Below are 12,500 nucleotides of genomic sequence, written 5' to 3' on the forward strand. Positions count from 1 at the left end.
TGTGTGTGTGTGTGTGTGTTTTGTGTGTGTGTGTCTGTGTGTACACGTATGTGTGTGTGTGTGTGTGTGCGTGTACTGTGCGTGTGTGTTCCTGTGTGATTCAGTGTGTGTGTGATCGTGTAAGCGTATCTGTGTGTGTGTGTGGGGGGGGGGGGTCAGGAGTGTGTGTGTGTGTGTCCCTAATTTTTTGTCGTTATTGATTCACCAGCGGTCTGAGGTACAGCTGTTTCATACTTTACTGGGGCAGACAATTGTCAACAAGTCGCGTAAGGCGAAAATACAATATTTTGTCAAGTAGCTGTCGAACTCACAGAATGAAACTGAACGCAACGCAACGCAGCAAGACCGTATACTCGTAGCATCGTCACTCCACCGCCCGTGGCAAAGGCAGTGTCCGTGGAATTGACAAGAAGAGCGGGGTATTCGTTGCGCTGAGAAGGATAGCACGCTTTTCTGTACCTCTCTTCGTTTTAACTTTCTGAGCGTGTTTTTAATCCAAACATATCATATCTATATGTTTTTGGAATCAGGAACCAACAAGGAATAAGATGAAAGTGTTTTTAAATTGATTTCGAAAAAAAAATTTGATAATAATTTTTATATATTTAATTTTCAGAGCTTGTTTTTAATCCAAATATAACATATTTATATGTTTTTGGAATCAGCAAATGATGGAAAATAAGATAAACGTAAATTTGGATCGTTTTATAATTTTTTTTTATTTTTTATAATTTTCAGATTTTTAATGACCAAAGTCATTAATGAATTTTTAAGTCACCAAGCTGAAATGCAATACCGAAGTCCGGGCTTCGTCGAAGATTACTTGACCAAAATTTCAACCAATTTGGTTGAAAAATGAGGGCGTGACAGTGCCGCCTCAACTTTCACGAAAAGCCGGATATGACGTCATCAAAGACATTTATCAAAAAAATGAAAAAAACGTTCGGGGATTTCATGCCCAGGAACTCTCATGTCAAATTTCATAAAGATCGGTCCAGTAGTTTAGTCTGAATCGCTCTACACACACACACACGCACAGACACAGACACACAGACACACACACACACACACGCACATACACCACGACCCTCGTTTCGATTCCCCCTCGATGTTAAAATATTTAGTCAAAACTTGACTAAATATAACAAGAAACAAGTCGCGTAAGGCGAAAATACAATATTTAGTCAAGTAGCTGTCGAACTCACAGAATGAAACTGAACGCAATGCCATTTTTCAGCAAGACCGTATACTCGTAGCATCGTCAGTCCACCGCTCATGGCAAAGGCAGTGAAATTGACAAGAAGAGCGGGGTAGTAGTTGCGCTAAGAAGGATAGCACGCTTTTCTGTACCTCTCTTTGTTTTAACTTTCTGAGCGTGTTTTTAATCCAAACATATCATATCTATATGTTTTTGGAATCAGGAACCGACAAGGAATAAGATGAAAGTGTTTTTAATTGATTTGGACAATTTAATTTTGATAATAATTTTTATATATTTAATTTTCAGAGCTTGTTTTTAATCCGAATATAACATATTTATATGTTTTTGGAATCAGCAAATGATGGAGAATAAGATAAACGTAAATTTTGATCGTTTTATAAATTTTTATTTTTATTTACAATTTTCCGATTTTTAATGACCAAAGTCATTAATTAATTTTTAAGCCACCAAGCTGAAATGCAATACCGAAGTCCGGGCTTCGTCGAAGATTACTTGACCAAAATTTCAACCAATTTGGTTGAAAAATGAGGGCGTGACAGTGCCGCCTCAACTTTCACGAAAAGCCGGATATGACGTCATCAAAGACATTTATGAAAAAAATGAAAAAAATGTTCGGGGATTTCATACCCAGGAACTCTCGTGTCAAATTTCATAAAAATCGGTCCAGTAGTTTAGTCTGAATTGCTCTACACACACACACACACAGACACACAGACACACAGACACACACACACGCACATACACCACGACCCTCGTTTCGATTCCCCCTCGATGTTAAAATATTTAGTCAAAACTTGACTAAATATAAAAACAACCCAGTGGAATCTGATATGGAATAATGAAGAAAACTAACGAAAGGGTAGGCCGAGAGTTAAATTAAACAAGCAAGACTCTCTCTCTCTCTCTCTCTCTCTCTCTCTCTCTCTCTCTCTCTCTCTCTCTCTCTCTCTCTCTCTCTCTCTCTCTCTCTCTCTCTCTCTCTCTCTCTCTCTTTCACACACACACACACACACACACACACACACACACACACAAACACAGACAAGCGCGCACACACACGCACGCATTAACGCACGTTCGCACGCACACACACACACTCACACACACACACACACAAGCGCGCACACACACGCACGCATTAACGCACGTTCACACGCACACACACACACACGCACACACACACACACACACACGCACACCCACACACATGCTCGAACGCACGCACACGCACGCACACACACAAACACACACACACACACACACACACACACACACACACACACACACACACACACACACGTACAGCACATACAACCGAGACAGAATTCTGAAAAAGATGAACTAAATCTATATATATCTATATATATATATATATGACTTGTGTCTGTCTGTCTGTCTGTCAGTCTGTGTGTGTATGTGTGTGTGTTCGCGATGCACGCCCAAAGTTCTCGATGAATCTGCTTCAAATTTGGTGGGCATATTCAGGTACATCCGGGACAGGACACAACCTGGTCGATATTTCAACACGTGCTCTCAACGCGCAGCGCTGAACCGATTTTGTTTCCACCTCAGCTTCCCGGGCCCCCATACCGACACACCAAAGCCGCTAGACCACATCACAACGCCAAAGTTCTCGGTGGATCTTTTTCAAATTTGGACACCGTATTCAGCTACACCCCGGACACAATATCATCGATGAGATATTTCAACACGTGTTCTCAGCGCGCAGCGCTGAACCGATTTTGGTTTTTCTGTTCATTTCACCATTCCCAGTAACTCTTCCTTATCTTCTCCAGTGTTTTGCGTTTATCTCCCTTCCTTCGTGTGGCTTCAATCCATATTCCCGTTTCTACGTTACTATTTTTAGAATGTCACTGCGCTGTCCAGAACGCTTCCCTTGCACCCGTAAGTTGTTCTTACTGTCAAAGTGAAAAGGTAGAATCAATTTATAGCCACGCGAAAAATACACTGTCACCTATCTCTGTATATTTATAGATATAGATATACATATATATATACGGCTTCTCTGTGTGTGTGTGTGTGTGTGTGTGTGTGTGTGTGTGTGTGTGTGTGTGTGTGTGTGTGTGTGTGTGTGTGTGTAAGCAACACCTGTGGATTATAGAGTTCTGTTTGTGATGGGGTCTAGCGGCTTTTGTCTGTCTGTATGTTCTGGCATTTGAGAAGCCACAACAGATAATATAGGGCTAAGAAATAAGCTCTAAAATTCTCAATCCCGTTTGACAGGACTTCGCCTTCAAAGGTGATTGTGGTGAACCGCCACGCTGTCTGTCTCTGTCTCGCGATTCAAGCCGGGTATTCCTCTAGTATATATATACACGACTTGTGTCTGTCTGTGTGTCTCTTCGCGATGCACGGCCAAGGTTCTCGATTGATCTGTTTCAAATTTGGTGCCCATATTCAGATACACCCCGGACACAATCTGGTCGATGAGATATTTCAATACGTGCTCTCAGCGCGCAACGCAAACCGATTTTGGTGTTTTTTTTCGGGATCAACTACCATAACTCTTCCTTATCTTCTCCATGTTTTCAGCGTTTACCTCCCTTCCTTCGTATGGTGCACTACGGTATCTTCGGATATTCCCGGCGTTCTGTTACTATTTTTAGAAGGTCACCGCAGTGTCCAGAACGCTTTCCTTGGACCCGTAAGTTGTCCTCACTGTAAAAGTGCAAAGGTCGAATCAATTTATAGCCACGCGAAAAATACTCTGTCATCTATCTCTATATATTTATACATATAGATATAGATATAGATATATATATACGGCTTCTCTGTGTGTGTGTGTGTGTGTGTGTGTGTGTGTGTGTGTGTGTGTGTTTGTGTGTGTCTGTTGAAATCACTTGTGGATTGTAGAGTTCTGTTTGTGATGTGGAATGGCTGCTTTTCTGAGTCTGTATGTTCTGGCCTTCATCTGAAAAGCCATCACAGATTGAAAAGGGCTCAGAGATAAGCTCTTACTTCTCAATCCTGTTTGAGTGGACTTCGCCTCCAAAGGTGATTGTGGTGTTTCGGCACTCAGTTACATTGGGCGTCGTCGACAAGTATGGGACTCGACATGATATGATCAGGAATGGCATTATGGCCACTGAATCATTTTCGTGCTGTTCCCATTCCACGAATCTGGGAGGGACCTAAGCTTGGCGGGTCCATGGTTCGGACCCGGCGAAGCCGGCGTACGGTGCGCCACTCAAGCCGGGTATTCGGCTCTACTTGCTACCCGGCGAAGCGGGTATTCATCTAGTAATAAATGTTCAACAGAAACCGTATTGGAAGTTTTAACGCCGAGCTGCGGTGTGCGTCAAAGACAAATTATTCTTGTAGTCGCTTTTGTCCAACAAAACATTTAAAAATTACATAGGAAAAGCTACTTCAAGATATATACACACAAAGGCATCATATGCGAAAGGCAAATATGCATAGAAGCGTATTATGAGAGAATAAGTCGCTGAAATGCTACCTAATGCAAGGGCACCAGTGAGAAAACAAGTAAACGAAGCATTGCTCAGTTTTGAGTCGACTTTGCACGAACTCTAGCTGAGCAGTGGTGTGGTTATTTCCAGGGGTTGTCTGTTTTTCCAAGGCTACCTACAAGAGAGGTCAACAGATCAGGAGTTTAAGAGTTCACGGATTTACTGGCAGCCCGAAGTAAATGTAGCTTCCCGTCTTCCTCCCCCTTCAGCAGGCAACTTCGGAAGTTGTAACTCAGGATATTAGGTCTCTCCTGTTTGGAGTGGCTCGTGGTTCATCAGGACTGCTCTTCACTGGACATCAGAGGGAAAGCGGAAGAGAGGAAGACCCAAGAACACCTGGAGGGTGGAGGGAGAACTGTAGACCCTGAACCAAACGTGGGGTACCATCCAGAGACTCGCCTAGAAAAGACAGAAGTGGAGGTCCTTTGTTGCTGCCCTACATGCTAACAGCCACAACAACCAGTAAGTAAGTCAGTGGTTCAATTCACCATCAAGGCATGTCATGGGGAATTGGGGATTCCAAGTAAGCAAAAGGTGACCTTCAAGGCGATAGTGTGACTATTTTCCCCCCAGTGTCTCCAGCTTTGTTACTTTCAGTGGTGAGCAAAAGGCGACCTTCAAGGCGATAGTGTGACTATTTTCCCCCAGTGTCTCTAGCTTTGTTACTTTCAGTGGTGAGAAAAAGGCGACCTTCAAGGCGATAGTGTGACTATTTTCCCCCAGTGTCTCTAGCTTTGTTACTTTCAGTGGTGAGCAAAAGGCAATCTTCAAGGCGATAGTGTGACTATTTTCCCCCCAGTGTCTCTAGCTTTGTTACTTTCAGTGGTGAGCAAAGGCGACCTTCAAGGCGATAGTGTGGCTATTTTTCCCCCAGTGTCTCTAGCTTTGTTACTTTCAGTGGTGAGCAAAAGGTGATCTTCAAGGCGATAGTGTGACTATTTTCCCCCCAGTGTCTCTAGCTTTGTTACTTTCAGTGGTGAGCAAAAGGCGATCTTCAAGGCGATAGTGTGACTATTTTTCCCCCAGTGTCTCTAGCTTTGTTACTTTCAGTGGTGAGCAAAAGGCGACCTTCAAGGCGATAGTGTGGCTATTTTCCCCCAGTGTCTCTAGCTTTGTTACTTTCAGTGGTGAGAAAAAGGCGACCTTCAAGGCGATAGTGTGACTATTTTCCCCCAGTGTCTCTAGCTTTGTTACTTTCAGTGGTGAGAAAAAGGCGACCTTCAAGGCGATAGTATGACTATTTTCCCCCCAGTGTCTCTAGCTTTGTTACTTTTAGTGGTGAGCAAAAGGCGACCTTCAAGGCGATAGTGTGACTATTTTCCCCCCAGTGTCTCTAGCTTTGTTACTTTCAGTGGTGAGCAAAGGCGACCTTCAAGGCGATAGTGTGACTATTTTCCCCCCAGTGTCTCTAGCTTTGTTACTTTCAGTGGTGAGCAAAAGGCGACCTTCAAGGCGATAGTGTGGCTATTTTCCCCCAGTGTCTCTAGCTTTGTTACTTTCAGTGGTGAGCAAAAGGCGATCTTCAAGGCGATAGTGTGGCTATTTTCCCCCCAGTGTCTCTAGCTTTGTTACTTTCAGTGGTGAGCAAAGGCGACCTTCAAGGCGATAGTGTGGCTATTTTTCCCCCAGTGTCTCTAGCTTTGTTACTTTCAGTGGTGAGCAAAGGCGACCTTCAAGGCGATAGTGTGGCTATTTTCCCCCCAGTGTCTCTAGCTTTGTTACTTTCAGTGGTGAGCAAAAGGCGATCTTCAAGGCGATAGTGTGGCTACTTTGTCCCGACTGTGTTTAGGTTTGTTCCTTACAGTAACAGTAGGGACTCAAATGCGGAAGTGCACGTTGAATGCAGGCTGGTTGGGAGCCGTACTTGTTGATTCTGCTCAGCTCCTTGCTGTTTGTTCGGAAGATACCGGAAGTGACATCATGATAACAAATGGCTTCAAAATGTCCTCCCCCTGGTTGCGTGATGAACGACACCTGAAAATACGAAATCCCTTTTCGGCAAGACATTCCATCGAAGCGATCATCAACATCGTTTTTATTGTACTGGTTCCAGTACTTGAGAAATTTATCCTGTGCCCGAATGTCCTCGTCTGTACAGACATAGCGGTTGCCTCTGGTGATATTTGATATAGTCAACTCTGCACATTTTCCGCGCTGTTTTTGTGTCAGCTCGTTGATCGTAGTAAGAGCTGTTCGGGCCGCGTCCAGCACGAGACTGTCGGACTGACTGACAGTCTCCCAGTCTAAACAGGCGCACCAGTGAGGCGTCACCTCGGCGTCGACGCACGTGCGATCTTTGGGGATTTGCTTGAAGATACTGACGCCTCTGTGTCTGATGTCCGCCTGGCCAGAGCCGGTGTAGTTGAGGACTTCCAGGAAGGTCTCGTGTACGTCGAAGGGGGTGGTCAGTCGGTGGACGTTGGTCTCCAGGCTACGCATGATGTCCGGATGTTGGCGGCGAAACCAAGGAGGGAACCGGAAGGAAAAGTAGGGCATGCGCTCTTCTAACTTCCCCTGGGCAGTTGCCCGGATATGGCCGAATCTAGCCCCGTGGTCGGACATGAGAATGAGAAGTGTAGAGTTGAGGTGCCCGCTCTCCTCTAAGCCTTGAAGGAAGCTCTTAACGTCTTCGTCTTGCGCCTGCATGTCGTTGTTGCCGCCGTGGCTGAGTTCTGCGTGGAAACCGAAGAAGAACTTGGGATAGTTCCGGTACGTGTCGAACAAATTGCGAAACCAACGCATAAAGTTGACGTGTCGAGGTGTGGAGCCCAAACACAACTTTTTATTGTTCTCTTTTTCTGCGGCGAGGTAAAAAGGTCTCATGTAGTGATCGGTGGGCGGCTCCTTGAAACCTAGCATCCTGTACTGAAAGGTGCCCGCCCTCGGCATATCCTCTGCCCAGGCCGTCACGTAGCCGTGGCGAGAAAAGTCGTTCCAGACCCAGGGGTGACCGTCAACTGTTGTGACCCCAGGGAAGCCCTTCCTAGCCTCGGGAAGCTCCTCCTCCATCTTGCCGGTCAGGATGGGGAGGAGGGCGGCGATGGTTCCGTCCCCCACGATGTTGTATCCCTCTAGCTCCACCCCTTCGAGTGTATGCACAAAATAGTCTCGGGTCTGCGGCAAGTTTCGGAACCACGACATGCGTGACATGGAGTCAAAGCCTAGCATAAAGATACTCAGGCCCAGGCCTTGGCTTGAAGTCTTCTTCCTCTCAGCGGCGTGTCTATCAAGGCGTCCCTGGACGGCTTTGTTCCGGGCCACAGCTGAATGAACGTTCGCATAACTCTTCCCGCTCTCTGACTTGCAGCTGATGCTGAAGAAGTCGGTTTGCAATGGTTGGCCATCCTGCATGACACCTGGCACAGGATCACGGCGAACAGCAAAGTCGCCGTCACGAACAATAGGCTTGTAGGTACAGTTAATTTTTCCGTGCCGTTTTTGTGCACGGGGCGAGATGTGGATTGAACCTTTGGTGATGTAGACCCAGTCCTCCCGGTCGGAGGGACACTTTATGGGTCCGACTTTCATGTGATATGCCATCACGCTTGGATCAGACGGGTTGAGCACGGGATGAATACATTTGTGGCTGGTTTTGTGGATTGGGGATTCAGCTTTTTGGCCTGGAGAGCCGGTGGTTTTGTGGATTGGGGATTCAGCTTTTTGGCCTGGAGAGCCGGTGGTTTTGTGGATTGGGGATTCAGCTTTTTGGCCTGGAGAGCCGGTGGTTTTGTGGATTGGGGATTCAGCTTTTTGGCCTGGAGACCCGGTGGTTTTGTGGATTGGGGATTCAGCTTTTTGGCCTGGAGAGCCGGTGGTTTTGTGGATTGGGGATTCAGCTTTTTGGCCTGGAGAGCCGGTGGTTTTGTGGATTGGGGATTCAGCTTTTTGGCCTGGAGACCCGGTGGTTTTGTGGATTGGGGATTCAGCTTTTTGGCCTGGAGAGCCGGTGGTTTTGTGGATTGGGGATTCAGCTTTTTGGCCTGGAGAGCCGGTGGTTTTGTGGATTGGGGATTCAGCTTTTTGGCCTGGAGACCCGGTGGTTTTGTGGATTGGGGATTCAGCTTTTTGGCCTGGAGAGCCGGTGGTTTTGTGGATTGGGGATTCAGCCTTTTGGCCTGGAGAGCCGGTGGTTTTGTGGATTGGGGATTCAGCTTTTTGGCCTGGAGACCCGGTGGTTTTGTGGATTGGGGATTCAGCTTTTTGGCCTGGAGACCCGGTGGTTTTGTGGATTGGGGATTCAGCTTTTTGGCCTGGAGACCCAGTGGTTTTGTGGATGGGGGATTCGGCGTTGTGGCCTGGAGACCCGGTGGTTTTGTGAAACCTCCAAAAGCTCCTTGCTTTGTCCTGGAGTGTGTGAACATACGTGCCCGATCCCTCGTGATGTAAGACGTTTGACTGGATGAGACGGTAGAGCAGGAGAAGCATCGAAGAAATGAGCAGCAGCACAAACCATCGCCTTGGGTTGTAGCGGGGAAGACAAGACCTCGTCATGGTGTTGTCGACACCGGCTTGTTGTATTAGTGTTGTTGAATCTAGCCTTGGTTTTCTGCACGCAACAGAGGTAGTATGTTAAGCACAATGTTCATTGCCGGCAACAACCTCTCGTCTGTATTTCCTTGCCGAATACTCTCTCTCTGTCTCTCTCTCTCACACTTTCTCTCTCTCTCTCTCTCTCTCTCTCTCTCTCTCTCTCTCTCTCTCTCTCTCTCTCTCTCTCTCTCTCTCTCACACACACACACACACACACACACACACACACGCACACGCACACACACACACACACGCACGCACGCAAGCGCACGCACGCTCACAACAAGAGAGCAAAAATGATACTATGCAACAACAGTTGTATCCCTTATATACCGAGAGGCATAAATTCCGCAAACTGAACTTTAAAAAATCACAAAAAATCAACTCAGTGGTGAATGTTTTCAATGTTTGAATATTTTATTTATTGGCCATTTTAGTGTTTATAAACCTTCGCTTTATTGATTTTGAATCGAACATCATGAAATGACAATTTTTCAAAAAAAGTGACTGAGTCCAAGCGCAATGATTTCGGAAAACGTTCAGTGTTCATCACGTTCAATGCTTTGGCCAGCTCTAAGCATCCCAATCGCTTGCTGTCTCTCTCCTTCATCAAGTCGTGGCATGATTGCGATATCTGATACAGCCAAACAGCCAGTTGCATTTTATAGGGCCATACACTATCTTTTTTACGTTACTGTCTCCCGTTCAGCCCATTGTCTTTATTAGGCCTAAAAAAAAAATAGGTGTGGTTACGGTAACCCGACCTACCCTATTTTTAGGGGCCGATCCTATAACTTTTTATTACATTTGTCAACAAAAAACAAAAACAAAAAAAAACGAGTGCAAAAAACGCAATGAAAGCGAAAGCGCCCGTGTCGCACACTTATTTCCCTGTCAAGTACGGTAGGTTTAATTTGTACACATTAGAAAAAAAAGTTAAAAAAAAAAAAGTGATTGCCTACCTACCTACCCTTTTTTTGTGGCTATGTTACCGTAACCACACCTATTTTTTTTTTTGGCCTTAGCACAGTGAGCTGTGGCTGGATCAGCAATACTGCAAAGCGCACTCTGACAGCGTGAAACATTTGCTCCGACACTCAAGATGTCAACTACAAATTACAGGTTCAATCTGATTTTCGTTTGAGAGCAAAATCGTTCAATGCACTATTTGCAGAATTTATGCCTTTCAGTATATATGCCATCCAACATCCCCATGATAGAAAGAAGAACGAACGAATGAACGAATGAATGAACGAACGAACGAACGAACGAACGAACGAACGAACGAACGAACAAAGGAAAGAAAGAAACAAACAAACAAGTCGCGTTAAACGAAATTACTACATTTAAATGACAGAATGAAATTAAATGCACTAGCACTGCATTTGTTTCGCCAAGTCAACATAGCTGTGTTGATTCCCCGCAGCAGGGAGATCGCTATCACTTTCACGTGAAAAACGCACAGAAATTGACAACCCAGTATAGATCAGTAGCGATTGGGCTTCACGGGAAAGTGCGCTTTCCTCTATTCTTTTTACCTTTCTGAGCTTATCTGTGATCCAAACATAATCTATATCTGTATACGACTTGTGTGTGTCCGTGTGTCAGTTCCCGATGCACGGCCAAAGTTCTCGATGGATCTGCTTCAAATTTGGTGGGCATATTCTGGTACACCCCGTACACAATCTGGTCGATGAAAATTTTCCACACGTGCTCTCAGCGCGCAGCGCTGAACCGATTTTGGTTTTTGTGTTCATCTTACCAGATCCATTCCCAGTAACTCTTCCTTATCTTCTCCAGTGTTTTGCGTTTATTTGCCTTCCTTCGTGTGGCGTCAATCCATATTCCCGTTACTATTTTTAGAAGGTCACTGTCCACAACGCTCAATCCATATTCCCGTTACTATTTTTAGAAGTTTTCCTTCGTGTGGCGTCAATCGCGTACGGTGCGCCACTCACCAGGCGAAGCCGGCGTACGGTGCGCCACTCGCCCGGCGAAGCCGGGTATTTGGCTCTACTTTTTCCCGGCGAAGCCGGCTACCCGGCGAAGCGGGTATTCATCTAGTAAATCTATATGTTTCTTGAATCTGGAAATTATAAAGCATAAGATGAAGTTTTTTGATCGATTACTTTCATTTTGATTTTAAATACAGTTTTAGATGTTTAATTACCAAACTCATTTATTGATTTGTAAGCCTCCATGATGAAATGCAATCACATAGTCAGAGCTTTGTCGAAGATTGCTTGATCAACATTTCAATCAATTTGATCGAAAAATGAGGGTGTGACAGTGCCTCATCAACTTTCAGAACATGCCGGATATGAGGTCATCAAAGAAACTTATCAAACACATTGATAACAAATAAAAAAAAAATAAAACGTCTGTGAATATCATTCTCAGAAACTACACACGCTCAACACACACACACAGACTCATCAAGGTGTTCGAATGTCATGCCCTCCTAGAATATTTAAATGAACATTTCACTTCACAGGAAACTATGCGTGATCACATTGTACATTTGTTAGAGTAATACAGGGCTTTTTAGACGTTTAGACCCTTGGGACCCTCTATAATTCTGCAGTGGGGGTCCATGCACCCTCTAACAATTGAAAGTGGGGGTCCCGGGACCCTCTAGATGGGGCGTCCGTGGGGAGCCCTGAGAATACACTTTCTTTTTTAAATCATAGAATCTGCAAAGACCTACCGACAACGTTAACACTCTTTCTGGCATGTCACATCGTTACTTATGTCTCAAATGATTGCGTGACGGGCGCAGTGGCGTGGTGGTAAGACGTCGGCCTCCTAATCGGGAGGTCGTGAGTTCGAATCCCGGTCGCTGCCGCCTGGTGGGTAAAGAGTGAAGATTTTACCGATCTCCCAGGTTAACTTATGTGCAGACCTGCTGGTGACTTAACCCCTTTCGTGTGTACACGCAAGCACAAGACCAAGTGTGCACGGAAAAGATCCTGTAAAGATCATGTCAGAGTTCGGTGGGTTCGGTGGGTTATAGAAACACGAAAAATACCCAGCATGCCTCCCCCGAAATCGGCGTATACTGCCTGAATGGCGGGATAAAAACGGTCATACACGTGTAAGGGAAGACCCTTACAGACCACGTGACAATGTTTTGAATGCATGCGTGTGCTGGAGTGACTTCGATCACCGATCACCGATCATTGGTACGCGTGCACTTTCGTAGCTTGACACGATTTTGATGTGACGTAGTTTACGAAGCACGATACTAGTCAGTATGA

Source organism: Littorina saxatilis, unplaced genomic scaffold, assembly GCF_037325665.1.
Source record: "Littorina saxatilis isolate snail1 unplaced genomic scaffold, US_GU_Lsax_2.0 scaffold_74, whole genome shotgun sequence".
Lineage (NCBI taxonomy): Eukaryota > Metazoa > Mollusca > Gastropoda > Littorinimorpha > Littorinidae > Littorina > Littorina saxatilis.